Here is a 23,552-nt window from a genome sequence, read left to right as displayed (position 1 = left end):
TTGAAGCGATGGCCTGGGGACCACCACGGTGCAGGAAGACTACTGTACACAAGATGAGGTGCAAATAACAAAGGGTAGATTTATTGGAAGGCAAGGAATGAATGGAATGAGGAAGATACAAACAGGGGTATACAATGGTAACAGACAATTTACAAGAGTTATGAACTTTAACTTTTCCGCAAAACAGCATGGTGCTACAACTATTGCAGACTCAAAATATGTCTAACAAGCAAATGTAAACAATAAACAAGCGATGATGCTACTCTACGTATAACCTCCCTAGCCTTTACTAAGCAGGCCACACGGCTCCCGTGTACTGACTATTGAAGCCTACACTAAGCTCTAACAGGTGCACCAAACAGGAACAGACTCACGGTGATGTTGGAGAATCAGGTCCAGTCCCAGGGGGTCCCCCAGCAGTCTAATATGGTGGTGAGCACGGCTTTCTGTCAGCTCTGTGAAGCGTGATCTTCTCCTTGCTTCTGGATCCTAGGGATGCTCTTGGAAACTGTAAATCCCTTTCTCTGTATCTTTGTAGCTCTCTTGCAGCTATATCAGGGCACAGTTCTTCTCTCTTTCAGCTATCAGCACAAAAAGTTCTCTCTGCACCAGCCTCAGCTCACACAAGCTGCTCCAGCACCACACCTGCACTCTGCACAGACTAGTTCATCACAATTATTATTGCAGGGGAGAAGCAGAACATTCCATCACACCAGACAAGGGGGTGCAGCCTCTTAAAGTGACAGTGTGTTCCTTACTGTCCATAACAGCACCACCCTCTTACATGCCTCCCTTCTTAATGATGGTCGTCCTCGGCCATCACAGCATCAGGGTCAAAGTGTAATGGAGGAATGTGCAATGCGGAAACAGCACCTATAGAGGGGGCAACAAAGGTGTAAAAACAGACAGAGCACACTGTTCTACATATCGGACTGGTGGAACCCCTGCATTAGACCTCTGGGATCTCCGAAGCTCTTGGCTGTCAGGCAAGGCTTGACTATCTTCCTGAGGAACACTTGTTGCAGGAGACATTGCGAGATCTTGTCCGGTCTCGTCCTCGCATGGCGGTACTGGTACATCCATGGGATTACCGTCTCTGTGCGGCTGAGGACCCCCTCCTGTAATCAGGGACGGTCCACCACTCATTATTGATTTCACCATCAGGCATGACAGATTCAGGAAGTGGAGTAGCGCCTTCAGGCGACAATGGTGTAGAACAGTCCTCAGACTGGCAAGGCCGCAGCATATTTCTGTGAAGTACTCTAGGGGCAGATGCCCCAGTCTCAATCTGTACCTTGTAGACAGGGCCGTTAGCATACACTCGATCGATAACTTTGTACGGCTGTACTTCCCATCTCTCACTTAGTTTTCCCTTGGGGCGTTTCTCTCTGACTAATACTCGGCCTCCAGGTTGGAGCGGTAACTCTTGAGTCGGTTTGCGGCCCGTATGTTCTTTTTCTTGCAGCTGCTGACCCGCCAACCGCCGTATCATTTGCAATCGTTGCCGATGCTCTTTCACCCATGGGGTGACAGTTCGCTCCATCAGCTCCTCTGGCTGTTCCAAATTCAGCTCAATGATCTCTCGTCCAGCTCTTCCAAACAACAGTAGATAAGGGGTATAACCCGTGGTGGAGTGGACCCGATTGTTGTAGGTCCAGACCAATTCCGGCAGATAGTCTGGCCAACACGCCTTCTTATCCTCCTCCAACCTTCTCAGCATTTGAAGTAAGGTTCGGTTGAAGCGGTCACAAGCTCCGTTGCCTTTAGGGTGGTAAGGGGTGCCTTGCCTTGGAAACATGCGCCTTGGTTGGAGAGGATGCGCTTTGGGCACCCATACACCCGGATGAAGTCTTGACAAATGGCTCGCGCAGCCGATTCTGTAGTCTGATCTCTAGTCGGAGTGACTACTGCGAACTTAGAGAAATGATCGGTCATCACCAAACAGTATTGCTGCCCCCGAGCCGAGTTTCCCACGAGGAGATAGTCGATCATCAAGACTTCTAGCGGTTCCTTAGTTTGTATGGTTTGGATGGGTGCCCTCTGTTCGATACTCTTAATGAGGTCACATACTCGACATTGCCGGCAAACCTCTTCCACCACAAACTCCAACCGGGGGCAATACACATACCGCTGTAACCATTTGTAGGTCTTTGTGGGGCCGAAGTGCACTCCAAATTCGTGGGCTTCTTTAGCTACTTCTTGAGCCATTTTTCCTGGGATGACCACTTGCCACCTTACTTCCATATCTTTTGGCTATCCCACTGGTGTAACACACTCCCCATTTCAGAGTCCAGATCATCTCTCTCTTGTTTGCCAGGCTTCCACTTTTGAGTTACCCACTATTTCATCTGTCTCAGCCCTTCGTCTTCATCCTGAACGTGTCTCCATTCCTCATTGGTTCTCCCCAGGGACCGGGGTAATGCGCAGGCCTCCCTTCTTGACTGGGCTGCAACCATTGGGGGCTTAAACTTACGAAAGTCTGGGGTTTCCTCCTCTTCGAGTTGCTCATCAAGATCCCCCACTGGAGTCTCCACAGTCACTCTTGACAGCCCATTAGCATTTGCGTTTTCGGTAGCAGAGCAATAACGCATGGTAAAGTCGAACTTGGATAGGCGAGCCACCCACCGTTGTTCCAAGGCCCCCAATTTAGCACTCTCAAGGTGGGCCAGGGGATTATTGTCTGTTCGAACTTGAATCTTGGTACCTGTCAGGAAGCCTGCAAACTTTTCTGTGATGGCCCACACCAGGGCCAGGAGCTCTAACCGGAAAGAGCTGTAATTGTGAGGGTTTCTTTCGCTGTCTCGCAGGGACCTGCTGGCATACCCGATAACTCTCTCATGTCCATCCTGTATCTGAGAAAGTACTGCACCAAGTCCATGAAGGCTACCATCTGTGTACAACAGGAACGGTTGATCGAAGTCTGCGTAGGCCAAAATCGGGGCTGAGGTAAGGGCATTCTTTATAGCCTGGAAGGCTTTGTCTTGTCCCTGTGCCCAGGGGATGCGCTGGGTCTTCGGCACTCCAGTGGTCCCCCTCAGCAACTCATTGAGAGGACCCGCCACCTTTGCAAAGTCTTTAACAAACCGGCGGTAGTACCCAGCGAGTCCCAGGAAGGCCTGGAGTTCTCTCATGGTTCAAGGGACTGGCCACTTCTGGATAGCAGCCAATTTTTCTGGTGAGGGTAGAACTCCATCTTGTGACACTATGTGGCCCAGGTACTCGATCTCTCTTGAAGAGGTGGCACTTCTTTGGCTTAACCTTCAGGTTATGAGCCCGCAGTCTTCTGAGTACCTGTCCAAGCCAGGCAAGGTGTTCTTCGAATGAGGCCGAAAACACAATGTCATCCAGATAGATCAGGGTAGCCTCAAAATTTAAGTCTCCCAAACACTTTTCCATCAGCCGTTGAAATGTGCCTGGAGCATTGGAGAGCCCGAAGGGCATCCGGTTAAACTCGAACAGCCCCATAGGGAGGATGAAGGCGGTTTTCTCTTTGTCTTTCTCTGCCCCGGTACTTGCCAGTATCCGCTTGCTAGGTCCAGTGTGGAGAAGTACTTGGCTTTCCCCAACGCTGTCAAAGATTCCTTGATGCGGGGCAATGGGGAAGGGGCTCGAACAGTGCAGGCATTGAGTTTCCTGTAATCTAGACAGAACCGGATGGTCCCATCCTTTTTCTTGATGAGCACCACCGGGGCTGCCCAAGGGCTCTGACTACTCTGCACCACTCCTGAGTCCAGCATCTGCCTCAGTAATGTTTTCACCTCTTGATACATCTTGGGCGGGATCTGCCCCGGTATCGCTCTCGAATTGGACGAGCTTCCCCAGTCGGTATCTCATGCGTGATGGCTTCAGTACAGCCGAAATCTTCGGCGTGACGGGCGAATGCGGCCTGATTTTCCCACAGCATAGTTTCTATTGCTTGCACACGCTCAGGGCCCAGAGCCTTCACATCCAATTCCATTTGATCAAGGATGACCCGTCCACTCCACTCCGGGGATGGCATCTCTTCGTCCCCCGCAGTAACTGCTAGGGTCCACCCCGCGCCTTCTTTCGGTGATAAAGACATCTCCTACTGACTAACCACTTTACCCTTATGTAGGTACACCAGGGCCAGATCTATCCCTCGTGGCAAGGTGACCTCCCCGGGGCCCACATTCAAAGATCTTATGGGGACATGTCCTCGCTGGACCACAGCTATCGTACGAGCTATCATGACTTCTTGGTCCACTCCTCCGCCTACCAGAGGCTGAACAACCACTTCCAACCCGTCAAGGTTGCGGTGTGTCCCAACTGGAAGGTATAATATAGTTTCTCGCTCGGGAGGTAGGATTACAGGTTCTTTACCAGGAGCCCTGATGACCCCTACAGTCTGATAAGATGGCACACTCTTCTGTGTCCCACAGATGTGGATCAGTCATTGAAGGGCTTCTTGGGTAGGCTTATGTATAGTAGCCTTCTTCCCATATCCAGGTCCCCTTTGGTAAACATAATCTGATCGAGTTCACGTAGGATATTCATTCCCAGTACTACAGGCACATCCTCCTTGATAGGCTCAGGGACTAGCAGGATCCCTTTTCTCCCAACTTCTTGCCCACAGATTCGAATATTCATACACATGACCCCTGTGACCGGGATCGGTTGTTGGTTGGCAGCAAACAACCGGATCAATGTCTCTTTTTCTGGCTTGGCCAGGTGTGGAAATGCTGCTTGAAATATGCTTCTGGCATTGTTGTCACTTGTGACCCGGTATCTATCAGGCAATCCACTAGAACTCCTTCGAATTCAGCACGTAGGATGGGGCTCCCAGCAATCAAGTGTTCATTGTGATATGGAGCGGCCTCTCTTCTCGCCTCCCCCGCAGAGTGCCGCACTACTGCGGGGTTGGTAGTTTAACGGCGGCTTCCGCTGGCCTTGAGTATAGTTCCGACAGTCTCTGGCAAGGTGCCCCCGTCCTCCACATTCCCAGCATTGGATGCCTCCGCCTCGCCGAGGGGTACCTCGAGCCTGTCCTCGTGCCTCCGATGCCTGATGGGAGGCTCCCACTGATCCCTTATCGGTCGGGCTGAAGAGTGGTTGCATAAGTACGGTGGGTCAGACTGTTGTAGTTCCCCCACTCTTTGCTCCATCTGGGTCAGTTTCTCTTGCACGTTGACAAGGGACTGCTGCAAGTCTTGCACCACCTGGACCAGCACCTCCTGATGGTTTGGGTCCCCTCTGGTATTGGCGTCCTGGACACGCATCACCCCAGATGCATAGCTCTCTTCTTTACTTCGGGCCACTGTTTCCGCCAGGATTTAACGAAACGTAAGAGCCGGATCTGCCCGGACCCGTTCTGACAGTGCTCGCCTTAGGGATGTGCAGTGCAGTCCCAGAATGAATTGCTCTCGGAGTATCCGGTCTTTAGAGCCCATGCCGCCAAATCCATCCACCTCCTTTCTCTGCACCTCTGCTAACACTTCTTGCAGTGCTGTTGCATACTGAGAAATTCCTTCTTCTTCCCGCTGAAGCCTAGAGAAAAATTTGGCGCGAAGGTGTCCGGCGCTAGCAGTCTTGCCGTAGATCTCTTCCAGGAACTTCACTAGCTCCTTCAGGGTACTGCGGGTGAGTTCTAGTTGTAGGCAGATGTTTCTACGGGCTTCTCCCTCTAGGGCAGTTAACGCAATGTCCACTTTAAGGTCTGGGCTGATGTTATAAATCTTCAGGGTGCTTTGCAGCCGGGACACCCAGTCGGACAGTGGCATATTATTGCCGTCAAACTTTGGTAGCACACTAAATATGGTGCCCATAGGGAGTGTCCTTGCAGGGGTTCCACCAATGCCCACAGCATCTCCATTAACATTAGCATTCCCACCATTGCCGTCTGCTGCCTCCATCTTGGTGACAGTTCCCTGCTCGCAGCGCCACTTGAAGCGATGGCCGGGGGACCACCACGGTGCAGGAAGACTACTGTACACAAGATGAGGTGCAAACAACAAAGGGTAGATTTACTGGAAGGCAAGGAATGAAGGGAATGAGGAAGATGCAAACAGGGGTATACAATGGCAACAGACAATTTACAAGAGTTATAAACTTTAATTTTTCCGTAAAATAACACGGTGCTACAACTATTGCAGACTCAAAATATTTCTAACAAGCAAATGCAAACAATAAACAAGTGATGATGCTACTCTACGTATAACCTCCCTGGCCTTTACTAAGCAGGCCACACGGCTCCCGTGTACTGACTATTGAAGCCTACACTAGGCCCTGACAGGTGCACCAAACAGGAAAAAACTCACGGTGATGTTGGAGAATCAGCTCCAGTCCCAGGGGGCCCCCAGCAGTCTAATATGGTGGTGCGCACGGCTTTCTGTCAGCTCTGTGAAGCGTGGTCTTCTCCTTGCTTCTGGATCATAGGGATGCTCCTGGAAACTGTAAATCCCTTTCTCTGTATCTTCGTGGCTCTCTTGCAGCTATATCAGGGCACATTTCTTCTCTCTTTCAGCTATCAGCAGAAAAAGTCCTCTCTGCACCAGCCTCAGCTCACACACGCTGCTCCAGCTCCACACCTGTACTCTGCACAGACTAGTTCATCACAATTATTATTGCAGGGGAGAAGCAGAACATTCCATCACGCCAGACAAGGGGGTGTAGCCTCTTAAAGTGACAGCGTGTTCCTTACTATCCATAACAGCACCACCCTCTTACACTCTGACAGCTCTGCTTTGCTCTGACAGCTCTGCTCTGCTCTGACAGCTCTGCTTTGCTCTGACAGCTCTGCTCTGACAGCTCTGCTCTGCTCTGACAGCTCTGCCCTGCTCTGACAGCTTTACTCTGACAGCTCTGCTCAGACAGCTCTGCTTTGCCCTGACAGCTCTGCTTTGCTCTGGCAGCTCTGCTTTGCTCTGACAGCTCAGCTCTGCTCTGTAAGGTCTGCTCTGCTTTGACAGCTCTGCTCTGCCCTGACAGCTCTGCTCTGACAGCTTTATTCTGACAGCTCTCTTTGTTCTGACAGCTCTACTATGCTCTGACCGATCTTCTCTGACAGCTCTTCTGACTGCCCTGCTCTGCTCTGACAACTCTGCTTCGACAGCTCTGCTCTACTCTGACAGCTCTGCTTGCTTTGACAGTGCACAGTGTAAAGAGCTGCAGCTCTGTAATAACAAACCAGGTCCATGAAGGGCAGCGTGAGCACAGGAGTATATACATATATATATACAGTATGTGCACAGTGTCGTCTCCCCTGACGGAGAGCAGATCACGGAGCGCAGGGTGGATACAGAGCAGCAGCTGCAGCAGCAGAAGGGGCCACAACCTTCATCATCCCAGCATTGTGCAGATGACAGGAAGGTGGCACCATACACAAATACATATGTCTGTGTATATAGAGTACAGAGCAGACCTGGATCTGCTGATGGATGTACACACAGTGGGTACAGAAAGTATTCAGATCCCTTTCAATTTTTCACTCTTTGTTTCATTGCAGCCATTTGGTAAATTCAAAAAAGTTCATTTTTTTCTCAATAATGTAAATAATGTACACTCTGCACCCTATCTTGACTGAAAATAACAGAAATGTAGAAACGTGCTCTTTTGTTTATCTATAAACTTAATAGTATGGAATAACTCGACCCCAAGTATTGGTATAGGTGTGAAGCTGACATTTTTGGAATGTTCATTAATAGACCTACACACAAGTGCATTTTCTAATTTCCCGCACCAGCTGAATTCGAGAAATGGATTACTAATTAACCGGGTCATACAGATACCTCATGTTTGGGCTTACATTAACGCCCAGCTCATGTTCGGGAGAGTGCTAATTTTGGGGTCCTTCTACGAGGTTCATACCCCGAGATATGTTTAATAGATGGTTTTCCATACCTTTCCAAAGGGGGCGTATCCAGCCCCTCAGTGATGACACTAGGAGAGGGTATAAGAGATTCAGCCTCATTTTAGGAGCAGTCTTTGCACAGGAAAAGAGCTAACTGCAGTTCTGCAAGCTGCTCTGATGCATTTTGATGTTGCCCCTCCACCCACCACATGGTGTGCCATGATCTGAAATGATATGAGAGAAGTGTAAGTGTTTTTTCAACTTTAATCCTTTTTTATTTGTAATAGTTCTGTACATAATATTATTGTCTCAACTTGTAATATCTTTTTTTATAATTTTGTAAACACTGCCTAATCTTTCTGGAGTAAAAGTTATAATATCTACTAGCTTCGTTTTTGTCGCTCTAAAACGTACCTACCACATCCTCTGAAGTAAATTATGCTGCTGATTGGGTTGGCTCCTGACCCGCTATTAGTCATAGTAATAGGAGCTGGTGGCAGTGAATTGTCCTGCACTTTTGGTGAAACTGGCAGTGACGGAAAGGGGTTTATAAGTGTATTGCCTGACTGCGGCTGGGAATAGTTATATTGCCCTCACTGCAGTGTGTGCCCAATAGCCAGTACATAGCAGGCAGCCTTTCTGGTGATTAATTATCCTGGGTGCAGTTCCCTGACTGACCTGAGGGTAAAGGGGCTCCAGAGAGCTGCAAGTTCCAAACCGGAACTGGGAAGTGGGATATAAATAAATCCCTGATGAAGAAGAGGGGGCAACCAAACACCCCCGGTTCATGACAGTAAGTTTTCGTATTTTTATCCCGTTTTACATCATAATAGTTTATGCATATATGTATTTTGTCTCTTTTTGTAATATCATTTATAACTTTTGTAAACACTGCCGATTCTTCCGGAGTAAAATTATAAATTTGGTAGCTTCGTTATTCTTGTCCTATGAGCGATCCGCCACATACTCCGTGCAAATTCAAGCTACCAAATGGGTGTCTCCTCCACCAATAAGAGGTCAGTGGTGGCAGCATATTTGTCGTATTTATGCGGTGTTGGTGACTTGATGGTGACTGGATCGATGAACATGTATGTTCCTACCAGAAACCGGTGATATATATCCATCCCATCACATCACGTGCTGCAATATTTGACATAAATTAGAGCAGCTGCGCTCATTTTCTTATCCTCTGTCTATACCCTTATTGGTCAGCAAGGTAAGGAGGAGCCAGAGAGCTGCAGGTTCCCACTAAGTTTGTGGCCTGTACAATGACACTATATACAGAGCTCCTCTGTAAAATGTCACTGGTGATCCCTTTATTACCTATACACTGACACTATATACAGAGATCCTGTGTATAATGTCACTGGTGATCACTGTATTACCTGTACACTAACACTATATACAGAGCTTCTGTGTATAATGTCACCAGTGATCACTGTATTACCTGTACACTATACACTATATACAGAGCTCCTGTGTATAATGTCACTGGTGATCACTGTATTACCTATACACTGACACTATATACAGAACTCCTATGTATAATGTCACCAGTGATCACTGTTAGTGATGGGCGAGTATACACATTGCTCGGGTTTTCCTGAGCACGCTCGGGTGATCTCCGTGTATTTGTTAGTGTTCGGAGATTAAGTTTTCATAGTGGCAGCTGAATGATTTACAGCTATTAGCCAGCTTGATTACATGTGGGGATTCCCTAGCAACCAGGCAACCCCCACATGTACTCAGCCTGGCTAATAACTGTAAATCATTCAGCTGAGGCGATAAAATCTCCGAACACTAAAAAATACTCGGACATCACCCGAGCAATGAGTATATTCGCTCATCACTAATCACTGTATTACCTGTACACAATACACTACATACAGAGCTCCTGTGTATAATGTCACTGATGATATCTGCATTAATTATACACTGACAGTATTTACAGAGCTCCTGTGTATAATGTCACTGGTGATCACTGCATTACCTGTACACTGACACTATATACCTAGTTCCTGTGTATAATGTCACTGGTGATCACTGTATTACCTGAACAGTATATACAGAGCTCCTGTGTATAATGTCACCGTGATCACTGTATTACCTGAACAATATATACAGAGCTCCTGTGTATGTCACTGGTGATCACTGTATTACATGTACACTATACACTATATACAGAGCTCTTGTGTATAATGTCACTGGTGATCACTGTATTACCTGAACACTATATACAGAGCTCCTGTGTATAATGTCACTGGTGATCACTGTATTACCTGTACACTATATACAGAGCTCTTGTGTATAATGTTACTGGTGATCACTGTATTACCTGTACACTGACACCATATACAGAGCTCCTGTGTATAATGTCACTGGTGATCACTGTATTACCTGTACACTGACACTATATACAGAGCTCCTGTGTATAATGTCACTGGTGATCCCTGTATTACCTGTGCACTGACAATATATACATAGCTCCAGTGTATAATGTCACTGGTGATAACTGTATTACCTGTACACTGACATTATATACAGAGCTCCTGTGTATAATGTCACTGGTGATCACTGTATTACCTGTACACTGACAGTATATACAGAGCTCTTGTGTATAATGTCACTGGTGATCACTGTATTACCTGTACAATGACACTATATACAGAGCTCCTGTGTATAATGTCACTGGTGACCCCTGTATTAACCTGTACACTGACACTATATACAGAGCTCCTGTGTATAATGTCACTGGTGATCAATGTATTACCTGTACACTGACACTATATACAGAGCTCCAGTGTATAATGTCACTGGTGATCACTGTATTACCTGTAAACTATATACAGAGCTCCTGTGTATAATGTCACTGGTGTTCACTGTATTACCTGTACACTATATACAGAGCTCCTGTGTATAATGTCACTGCTGGTGTTCACTGTATTATCTGTACACTATATACAGAGCTCCTGTGTATAATGTCACTGGTGATCCCTGTATTACCTGTACACTGACACTATATACAGAGCTCCTGTGTATAATGTCACTGGTGATCACTGTATTATCTGTACACTGACACTATATACAGAGCTCCTGTGTGTAATGTCACTGGTGATCACTGTATTATCTGTACACTGACAGTATATACAGAGCTCCTGTGTATAATGTCACTGGTGATGACTGTATTAACTGTACAATGACACTATATACAGAGCTCCTGTGTATAATGTCACTGGTGATCACTGTATTACCTGTACACTGACAGTATATACAGAGCTCCTGTGTATAATGTCACTGGTGATCACTGTATTACCTGTACACTGACACTATATACAGAGCTCCTGTGTATAATGTCACTGGTGATCACTGTATTACCTGTACACTGACATTATATACAGAGCTCCTGTGTATATTTTCACTGGTGATCACTTTATTACCTGTACACTGACACTATATACAGAGCTCCTGTGTATAATGTCACTGGTGATCACTGTACAACCTGTACACTGACAGTATATACAGAGCTCCTGTGTATAATGTCACTGGTGATCACTGTATTACCTGTACACTGACACTATAAACAGAGCTCTTGTGTATAGTGTCACTGGTGATCACTGTATTACCTGTACACTGACAGTATATACAGAGGTCCGGTGTATAATGTCACTGGTAATCCCTGTATTACCTGTACACTGACACCATATACAGAGCTCCAGTGTATAATGTCACTGGTGATCACTGTATTACCTGTACAATGACACTATATACAGAGCTCCTGTGTATAATGTCACTGGTGATCACTGTATATTACGTGTACACTGACACTATACACAGAGCTCCTGTGTATAGTGTCACTGGTGGTCACTGTATTACCTGTATAAAAGACACTATACAAAGAGCTCCTGTGTATAATGTCACTGGTGATCAGTGTATATTACCTGTACACTATACACTATATACAGATCTCCTGTGTATAATGTCACTGGTGATCACTGTATTACCTGTACACTGACACTATATACAGAGCTCCTGTGTATAATTTCACTGGTGATCACTGTATTACCTGTACACTATTTGTTCTATCCTAGCAGGATAGTTTTAGTCCAAAGTTTGGTCATTGTACGTCTCACGATTGCTACAGGTATATTTTCCTGTATATATATATTTTTTTTTTCTATGGTTTTTATATTGTAAGGTAACAACACCATCTCCTGGTGTTTCAATGTATGCATTCTAGTACAGTTTGCAATGTATTATGGGAAGATCCTGCATTGCGGCCTTATTTGACACTGTGAAAGGAAGAGCTGCCATTGTTCCTGTATGCTTCTGAGGAGAAACCATAGCACTCGCTTTTCTATCATGCTCATTGTAAGTAACCTGCTCTAAGCATAGTTGGTAAGTCATTATCTATGTGCTACAGTCCTGTGTTTATTATTACGTTTGTTGTATTAGAGAGGTAATTATCAGCTTGTATATTACCTTGTTACTGTGTATTGCAGACTTTCTGCATTTTATTCACTGTACAGTTATAAATTCTTAAATGCTCCTCTTATTGCATGTTATAGCTCCACCTTTATCTGTCACATCTAGAATTAATAAAAGGTTACATCTTTACAGACTTTTTATCTTTAAGAAGACAGATGGTTTAGCTACATGTCTCATTACACACCATGCTATTGTGAGGACAGCATCATGTACACCATATAGAAAGCTCCTGTGAATAATGTCACTGGTGATCACTGTATTACCTGTACACTGACACTTTATACAAAGCTCCAGTGTATAATGTCACTGGTGATCACTGTATTACCTGTACATTGACACTATATACAGAGCTCCTGTGTATAATGTCACTGGTGATCCCTGTATTACCTATACACTGACACTATATACAGAGCTCCTGTGTATAATGTCACTGGTGATCACTGTATTACCTGTACACTGACACTATATACAGAGCTCCTGTGTATAATGTCACTGGTGATCACTGTATTACCTGTACACTGACACTATATACAGAGCTCCTGTGTATAATGTCACTGGTGATCCCTGTATTACCTGTACACTGACACTATATACAGAGCTCCTGTGTATAATGTCACTGGTGATCACTGTATTACCTGTACACTGACACTATATACAGAGCTCCTGTGTATAATGTCACTGGTGATCACTGTATTACCTGTACATTGACACTATATACAGAGCTCCTGTGTATAATGTCACTGGTGATCACTGTGTTACCTATACACTGACACTATATACAGAGCTCCTGTGTATAATGTCACTGGTGATCACTGTATTACCTGTACACTGACACTATATACAGAGCTCCTGTGTATAATGTCACTGGTGATCACTGTATTACCAGTACACTGACACTATATACAGAGCTCCTGTGTATAATGTCGCTGGTGATCACCGTATTACCTGTACACTGACACTATATACAGAGCTCCTGTGTATAATGTCACTGGTGATCCCTGTATTACCTGTACACTGACACTATATACAGAGCTCCTGTGTATAATGTCACTGGTGATCACTGTATTACCTGTAAACTGACACTATATACAGAGCTCCTGTGCATAATGTCACTTGTGATCAATGTATTACCTGTACACTGACACTATGTACAGAGCTCCAGTGCATAATGTCACTGGTGATCACTGTATTACCTGTACACTATATACAGAGCTCCTGTGTATAATATCACTGGTGATCACTGTATTACCTGTACACTAACACTATATACAGAGCTCCAGTGCATAATGTCACTGGTGATCACTGTATTACCTGTACACTATATACAGAGCTCCAGTGTATAATGTCACTGGTGATCACTGTATTACCTGTACACTAACACTATATACAGAGCTCCTGTGTATAATGTCACTGGTGATCCCTGTATTACCTGTAAACTGACACTATATACAGAGCTCCAGTGTATAATGTCACCAGTGATCACTGTATTACCTGTACACTGACACTATATACAGAGCTCCTGTGTATAATGTCACTGGTTATCACTGTATTACCTGTACACTGACACTATATACAGAGCTCCTGAGTATAATGTCACTGGTGATCACTGTAATACCTTTACACTGACACTATATACAGAGCTCTTGTGTATAATGTCACTGGTGATCACTGTATTATCTGTACACTACATACAGACCTCCTGTGTATAATGTCACTAGTGATCACTGTATTACCTGTACACTGACACTATATACAGAGCTCCTGTGTATAATGTCACCAGTGATCACTGTATTACCTGGACACTGACACTATATACAGAGCTATTGTGTATAATGTCACTGGTGATCACTGTATTACCTGTACACTGACACTATATACAGAGCTCCTGTGTATAATGTCACTGGTGATCACTGTATTACCTATACACTGACACTATATACAGAGCTCCTGTGTATAATTTCACTGGTGATCACTGTATTACCTGTACACTGACACTATATACAGAGCTCCTGTGTATAATGTCACCAGTGATCATTGTATTACCTGTACACTGATATTATATACAGAGCTCCTGTGTATAATGTCACTGGTGATCACTGTATTACCTGTACAATGACACTATATACAGAGCTCCTATGTATAATGTCACTGGTGATCAATGTATTACCTGTACACTGACACTATATACAGAGCTCCTGTGTATAATGTCACTGGTGATCACTGTATTACTGTACAATGACACTATATACAGAGCTCCTGTGTATAATGTCACTGGTGATCCCTGTATTACCTGTACACTGACGATATATATAGAGCTCCTGTGTATAATGTCACCAGTGATCACTGTATTACCTGGACACTGACACTATATACAGAGCTCCTGTGTATAATGTCACCAGTGACCACTGTATTACCTGGACACTGACACTATATACAGAGCTCCTGTGTATAATGTCACTGGTGATCACTGTATTACCTGTACAATGACACTATATACAGAGCTCCTGTGTATAATGTCACCAGTAATCACTGTATTACCTGTACACTGACACTATATACAGAGCTCCGGTGAATAATGTCACTGGTGATCACTGTATTACCTGTACAATGACACTATAAACAGAGCTCCTGTGTATAATGTCACTGGTAATCCCTGTATTACCTGTACACTGACACTATATACAGAGCTCCTATGTATAATGTCACTGGTGATCACTGTATTACCTGTACACTGACACTATATACAGAGCTCCTGTGTATAATGTCAAAGTTGATCACTGTATTACCTGTACACTGACACTATATACAGAGCTCCTGTGTATAATGTCACCGGTAATCACTGTATTACCTGTACACTGACACTATATACAGAGCTCCGGTGAATAATGTCACTGTTGATCACTGTATTACCTGTACAATGACACTATATACAGAGCTCCTGTGTATAATGTCACTGGTGATCACTGTATTATCTGTACACTATATACATAGCTCCTGTGTTTAATGTCACTGGTGATCACTGTTCTGTCCTAGCAGGATAGTTGCAGTCCAAAGTTTGGTCATTGTATGCCTCACGATTGCTACAGGTATATTTTCCTGTATATATATAAATTCTTTCTATGGTTTTTAGGTAACAACACCATCTCCTGGTGTTTCAATGTATGCATTCTAGTACAGTTTGCAATGTATTATGGGAAGATCCTGCATTGCGGCCTTATTTGACACTGTGAAAGGAAGAGCTGCCATTGTTCCTGTATGCTTCTGAGGAGAAACCATACCACTCGCTTTTCTATCATGCTCATTGTAAATATCCTGCTCTAAGCATAGTTGGTAAGTCATTATCTATGTGCTACAGTCCTGTGTTTATTATTACGTTTGTTGTATTAGAGAGGTAATTATCAGCTTGTATATTACCTCGTTACTGTGTATTGCAGACTTTCTGCATTTTATTCACTGTAAAGTTATAAATTCTTAAATGCTCCTGTTATTGCATGTTATAGCTCCACTTTTATCTGTCACATCTAGAATTAATAAAAGGTTACATCTTTACAGACTTTTTATCTTTAAGAAGACAGATGGTTTAGCTACATGTCTCATTACACACCATGCTATTGTGAGGACAGCATCATGTACACCATATAGAAAGCTCCTGTGAATAATGTCACTGGTGATCGCTGTATTACCTGTACAATAACACTATATACATAGCTCCTGTGTATAATGTCACTGGTGATCACTGTATTACCTGTACACTGACACTTTATACAAAGCTCCCGTGTATAACGTCACTGGTGATCACTGTATTACCTGTACACTGACACTATATACAGAGCTCCTGTGTATAATGTCACTGGTGATCACTGTATTACCTGTACACTGACACTATATACAGAGCTCCTGTGTATAATGTTACTGGTGATCACTGTATTACCTGTACACTGACACTATATACAGAGCTCCTGTGTATAATTTCGCTGGTGATCACTGTATTACCTGTACACTGACACTATATACAGAGCTCCTGTGTATAATGTCGCTGGTGATCACTGTATTACCTGTACACTGACACTATATACAGAGCTCCTGTGTATAATGTCACTGGTGATCCCTGTATTACCTGTACACTGACACTATATACAGAGCTCCAGTGTATAATGTCACTGGTGATCACTGTATTACCTGTAAACTGACACTATATACAGAGCTCCTGTGCATAATGTCACTTGTGTTCAATGTATTACCTGTACACTGACACTATATACAGAGCTCCAGTGTATAATGTCACTGGTGATCACTGTATTACCTGTACACTATATACAGAGCTCCGGTGAATAATGTCACTGGTGATCACTGTATTACCTGTACAATAACACTATATACATAGCTCCTGTGTATAATGTCACTGGTGATCACTGTATTACCTGTACACTGACACTATATACAGAACTCCGGTGAATAATGTCACTGGTGATCACTGTATTACCTGTACAATAACACTATATACATAGCTCTTGTGTATAATGTCACTGGTGATCACTGTATTACCTGTACACTGACACTATATACAGAGCTCCAGTGTATAATGTCACTGGTGATCACTGTATTACCTGTACACTGACACTATATACAGAGCTCCTGTGTATAATGTCACTGGTGATCCCTGTATTACCTGTAAACTGACACTATATACAGAGCTCCAGTGTATAATGTCACCAGTGATCACTGTATTACCTGTACACTGACACTATATACAAAGCTCCTGTGTATAATGTCACTGGTTATCACTGTATTACCTGTACACTGACACTATATACAGAGTTCCTGAGTATAATGTCACTGGTGATCACTGTAATACCTTTACACTGACACTATATACAGAGCTCCTGTGTATAATGTCACTGGTGATCACTGTATTATCTGTACACTACATACAGACCTCTTGTGTATAATGTCACTAGTGATCACTGTATTACCTGTACACTGACACTATATACAGAGCTCCTGTGTATAATGTCACCAGTGATCACTGTATAACCTGGACACTGACACTATATACAGAGCTCCTGTGTATAATGTCACTGGTGATCACTGTATTACCTGTACACTGACACTATATACAGAGCTCCTGTGTATAATGTCACTGGTGATCACTGTATTACCTATACACTGACACTATATACAGAGCTCCTGTGTATAATTTCACTGGTGATCACTGTATTACCTGTACACTGACACTATATACAGAGCTCCTGTGTATAATGTCACCAGTGATCATTGTATTACCTGTACACTGATATTATATACAGAGCTCCTGTGTATAATGTCACTGGTGATCACTGTATTACCTGTACAATGACACTATATACAGAGATCCTGTGTATAATGTCACTGGTGATCACTGTATTACCTGTACACTGAGACTATATACAGAGCTCCTGTGTATAATGTCAATGGTGATCCCTGTATTACCTGTACACTGACGCTATATATAGAGCTCCTGTGTAATGTCACTGGTGATCACTGTATTACCTGTACAATGACACTATATACAGAGCTCCTGTGTATAATGTCACCAGTGATCACTGTATTACCTGGACACTGACACTATATACAGAGCTCCTGTGTATAATGTCACCAGTGACCACTGTATTACCTGGACACTGACACTATATATACAGAGCTCCTGTGTATAATGTCACTGGTGATCACTGTATTACCTGTACACTGACATTATATACAGAGCTCCTGTGTATAATGTCACCAGTAATCACTGTATTACCTGTACACTGACACTATAGACAGAGCTCCGGTGAATATTGTCACTGGTGATCACTGTATTACCTGTACAATGACACTATAAACAGAGCTCCTGTGTATAATGTCAGTGGTGATCACTGTATTACCTGTACACTGACACTATATACAGAGCTCCTGTGTATAATGTCACCGGTAATCACTGTATTACCTGTACACTGACACTATATACAGAGCTCCGGTGAATAATGTCACTGTTGATCACTGTATTACCTGTACAATGACACTATATACAGAGCTCCTGTGTATAATGTCAAAGGTGATCACTGTATTACCTGTACACTGACACTATATACAGAGCTCCTGTGTATAATGTCACCGGTAATCACTGTATTACCTGTACACTGACACTATATACAGAGCTCCGGTGAATAATGTCACTGTTGATCACTGTATTACCTGTACAATGACACTATATACAGAGCTCCTGTGTATAATGTCACTGGTGATCACTGTATTATCTGTACACTATATACATAGCTCCTGTGTTTAATGTCACTGGTGATCACTGTTCTGTCCTAGCAGGATAGTTTGGTCATTGTATGCCTCACGATTGCTATAGGTATATTTTCCTGTATATATATAAATTCTTTCTATGGTTTTTAGGTAACAACACCATCTGCTGGCGTTTCAATGTATGCATTCTAGTACAGTTTGCAATGTATCATGGGAAGATCCTGCATTGCGGCCTTATTTGACACTGTGAAAGGAAGAGCTGCCATTCTTCCTGTATGCTTCTGAGGAGAAACCATAGCACTCGCTTTTCTATCATGCTCATTGTAAATAACCTGCTCTAAGCATAGTTGGTAAGTCAATATCTATGTGCTACAGTCCTGTGTTTATTATTACGTTTGTTGTATTAGAGAGGTAATTATCAGCTTGTATATTACCTCGTTACTGTGTATTGCAGACTTTCTGCATTTTATTCACTGTACAGTTATATATTCTTAAATGCTCCTGTTATTGCATGTTATAGCTCCACCTTTATCTGTCACATCTAGAATTAATAAAAGGTTACATCTTTACAGACTTTTTATCTTTAAGAAGACAGATGGTTTAGCTACATGTCTCAGTACACAACATGCTATTGTGAGGACAGCATCATGTACACCATATAGAAAGCTCCTGTGAATAATGTCACTGGTGATCACTGTATTACCCGTACACTGACACTTTATACAAAGCTCCAGTGTATAATGTCACTGGTGATCACTGTATTACCTGTACACTGACACTATATACAGAGCTCCTGTGTATAATGTCACTGGTGATCACTGTATTATCTGTACACTGTACACAATACACAGAGCTTCTGTGTATAATGTCACCGGTGATCACTGTATTACCTGTACACTGACACTATATACAGAGCTCCTGTGTTTAATGTCACTGGTGATCACTGTATTACCTGTACACTGACACTATATACAGAGCTCCTGTGTATAATGTCACTGGTGATCACTGTATTACCTGTACACTATATACAGAGCTCCTGTGTATAATGTCACTGGTGATCACTGTATTACCTGTACACTGACACTATATACAGAGCTCCTGTGTATAATGTCACTGGTGATCCCTGTATTACCTGTAAACTGACACTATATACAGAGCTCCAGTGTATAATGTCACCAGTGATCACTGTATTACCTGTACACTGACACTATATACAGAGCTCCTGTGTATAATGTCACTGGTTATCACTGTATTACCTGTACACTGACACTATATACAGAGCTCCTGAGTATAATGTCACTGGTGATCACTGTAATACCTTTACACTGACACTATATACAGAGCTCCTGTGTATAATGTCACTGGTGATCACTGTATTATCTGTACACTACATACAGTCCTCCTGTGTATAATGTCACTAGTGATCACTGTATTACCTGTACACTGACACTATATACAGAGCTCCTGTGTATAATGTCACCAGTGATCACTGTATTACCTGGACACTGACACTATATACAGAGCTCCTGTGTATAATGTCACTGGTGATCACTGTATTACCTGTACACTGACACTATATACAGAGCTCCTGTGTATAATGTCACTGGTGATCACTGTATTACCTATACACTGACACTATATACAGAGCTCCTGTGTATAATTTCACTGGTGATCACTGTATTACCTGTACACTGACACTATATACAGAGCTCCTGTGTATAATGTCACCAGTGATCATTGTATTACCTGTACACTGATATTATATACAGAGCTCCTGTGTATAATGTCACTGGTGATCACTGTATTACCTGTACAATGACACTATATACAGAGCTCCTGTGTATAATGTCACTGGTGATCACTGTATTACCTGTACACTGAGACTATATACAGAGCTCCTGTGTATAATGTCACTGGTGATCACTGTATTACTGTACAATGACACTATATACAGAGCTCCTGTGTATAATGTCACTGGTGATCCCTGTATTACCTGTACACTGACGCTATATATAGAGCTCCTGTGTAATGTCACTGGTGATCACTGTATTACCTGTACAATGACACTATATACAGAGCTCCTGTGTATAATGTCACCAGTGATCACTGTATTACCTGGACACTGACACTATATACAGAGCTCCTGTGTATAATGTCACCAGTGACCACTGTATTACCTGGACACTGACACTATATATACAGAGCTCCTGTGTATAATGTCACTGGTGATCACTGTATTACCTGTACAATGACACTATAAACAGAGCTCCTGTGTATAATGTCAGTGGTGATCACTGTATTACCTGTACACTGACACTATATACAGAGCTCCTTTGTATAATGTCACCGGTAATCACTGTATTACCTGTACACTGACACTATATACAGAGCTCCGGTGAATAATGTCAAAGGTGATCACTGTATTACCTGTACACTGACACTATATACAGAGCTCCTGTGTATAATGTCACCGGTAATCACTGTATTACCTGTACACTGACACTATATACAGAGCTCCGGTGAATAATGTCACTGTTGATCACTGTATTACCTGTACAATGACACTATATACAGAGCTCCTGTGTATAATGTCACTGGTGATCACTGTATTATCTGTACACTATATACATAGCTCCTGTGTTTAATGTCACTGGTGATCACTGTTCTGTCCTAGCAGGATAGTTGCAGTCCAAAGTTTGGTCATTGTATGCCTCACGATTGCTACAGGTATATTTTCCTGTATATATATAAATTCTTTCTATGGTTTTTAGGTAACAACACCATCTCCTGGTGTTTCAATGTATGCATTCTAGTACAGTTTGCAATGTATTATGGGAAGATCCTGCATTGCGGCCTTATTTGACACTGTGAAAGGAAGAGCTGCCATTCTTCCTGTATGCTTCTGAGGAGAAACCATACCACTCGCTTTTCTATCATGCTCATTGTAAATAACCTGCTCTAAGCATAGTTGGTAAGTCATTATCTATGTGCTACAGTCCTGTGTTTATTATTACGTTTGTTGTATTAGAGAGGTAATTATCAGCTTGTATATTACCTCGTTACTGTGTATTGCAGACTTTCTGCATTTTATTCACTGTACAGTTATAAATTCTTAAATGCTCCTGTTATTGCATGTTATAGCTCCACTTTTATCTGTCACATCTAGAATTAATAAAAGGTTACATCTTTACAGACTTTTTATCTTTAAGAAGACAGATGGTTTAGCTACATGTCTCATTACACACCATGCTATTGTGAGGACAGCATCATGTACACCATATAGAAAGCTCCTGTGAATAATGTCACTGGTGATCGCTGTATTACCTGTACACTGACACTATATACAGAGCTCCTGTGTATAATGTCACTGGTGATCACTGTATTACCTGTACAATAACACTATATACATAGCTCCTGTGTATAATGTCACTGGTGATCACTGTATTACCTGTACACTGACACTTTATACAAAGCTCCAGTGTATAACGTCACTGGTGATCACTGTATTACCTGTACACTGACACTATATACAGAGCTCCTGTGTATAATGTCACTGGTGATCACTGTATTACCTGTACACTGACACTATATACAGAGCTCCTGTGTATAATGTCACTGGTGATCACTGTATTACCTGTATACTGACACTATATACAGAGCTCCTGTGTATAATTTCGCTGGTGATCACTGTATTACCTGTACACTGACACTATATACAGAGCTCCTGTGTATAATGTCGCTGGTGATCACTGTATTACCTATACACTGACACTATATACAGAGCTCCTGTGTATAATGTCACTGGTGATCACTGTATTACCTGTACACTGACACTATATACAGAGCTCCTGTGTATAATGTCACTGGTGATCACTGTATTACCTGTACACTGACACTTTATACAAAGCTCCAGTGTATAATGTCACTGGTGATCACTGTATTACCTGTACATTGACACTATATACAGAGCTCCTGTGTATAATGTCACTGGTGATCACTGTATTACCTGTACAATGACACTATATACAGAGCTCCTGTGTATAATGTCACTGGTGATCACTGTGTTACCTATACACTGACACTATATACAGAGCTCCTGTGTATAATGTCACTGGTGATCACTGTATTACCTGTACACTGACACTATATACAGAGCTCCTGTGTATAATGTCACTGGTGATCACTGTATTACCTGTACACTGACACTATATACAGAGCTCCTGTGTATAATGTCGCTGGTGATCACCGTATTACCTGTACACTGACACTATATACAGAGCTCCTGTGTATAATGTCACTGGTGATCCCTGTATTACCTGTACACTGACACTATATACAGAGCTCCTGTGTATAATGTCACTGGTGATCACTGTATTACCTGTAAACTGACACTATATACAGAGCTCCTGTGCATAATGTCACTTGTGATCAATGTATTACCTGTACACTGACACTATGTACAGAGCTCCAGTGCATAATGTCACTGGTGATCACTGTATTACCTGTACACTATATACAGAGCTCCTGTGTATAATATCACTGGTGATCACTGTATTACCTGTACACTAACACTATATACAGAGCTCCAGTGCATAATGTCACTGGTGATCACTGTATTACCTGTACACTATATACAGAGCTCCAGTGTATAATGTCACTGGTGATCACTGTATTACCTGTACACTAACACTATATACAGAGCTCCTGTGTATAATGTCACTGGTGATCCCTGTATTACCTGTAAACTGACACTATATACAGAGCTCCAGTGTATAATGTCACCAGTGATCACTGTATTACCTGTACACTGACACTATATACAGAGCTCCTGTGTATAATGTCACTGGTTATCACTGTATTACCTGTACACTGACACTATATACAGAGCTCCTGAGTATAATGTCACTGGTGATCACTGTAATACCTTTACACTGACACTATATACAGAGCTCTTGTGTATAATGTCACTGGTGATCACTGTATTATCTGT

The sequence above is a fragment of the Ranitomeya variabilis genome, chromosome 7 (assembly GCF_051348905.1).
Source record: "Ranitomeya variabilis isolate aRanVar5 chromosome 7, aRanVar5.hap1, whole genome shotgun sequence".
Taxonomy (NCBI): domain Eukaryota; kingdom Metazoa; phylum Chordata; class Amphibia; order Anura; family Dendrobatidae; genus Ranitomeya; species Ranitomeya variabilis.
Note: the sequence above shows the minus strand (reverse complement) of the source record.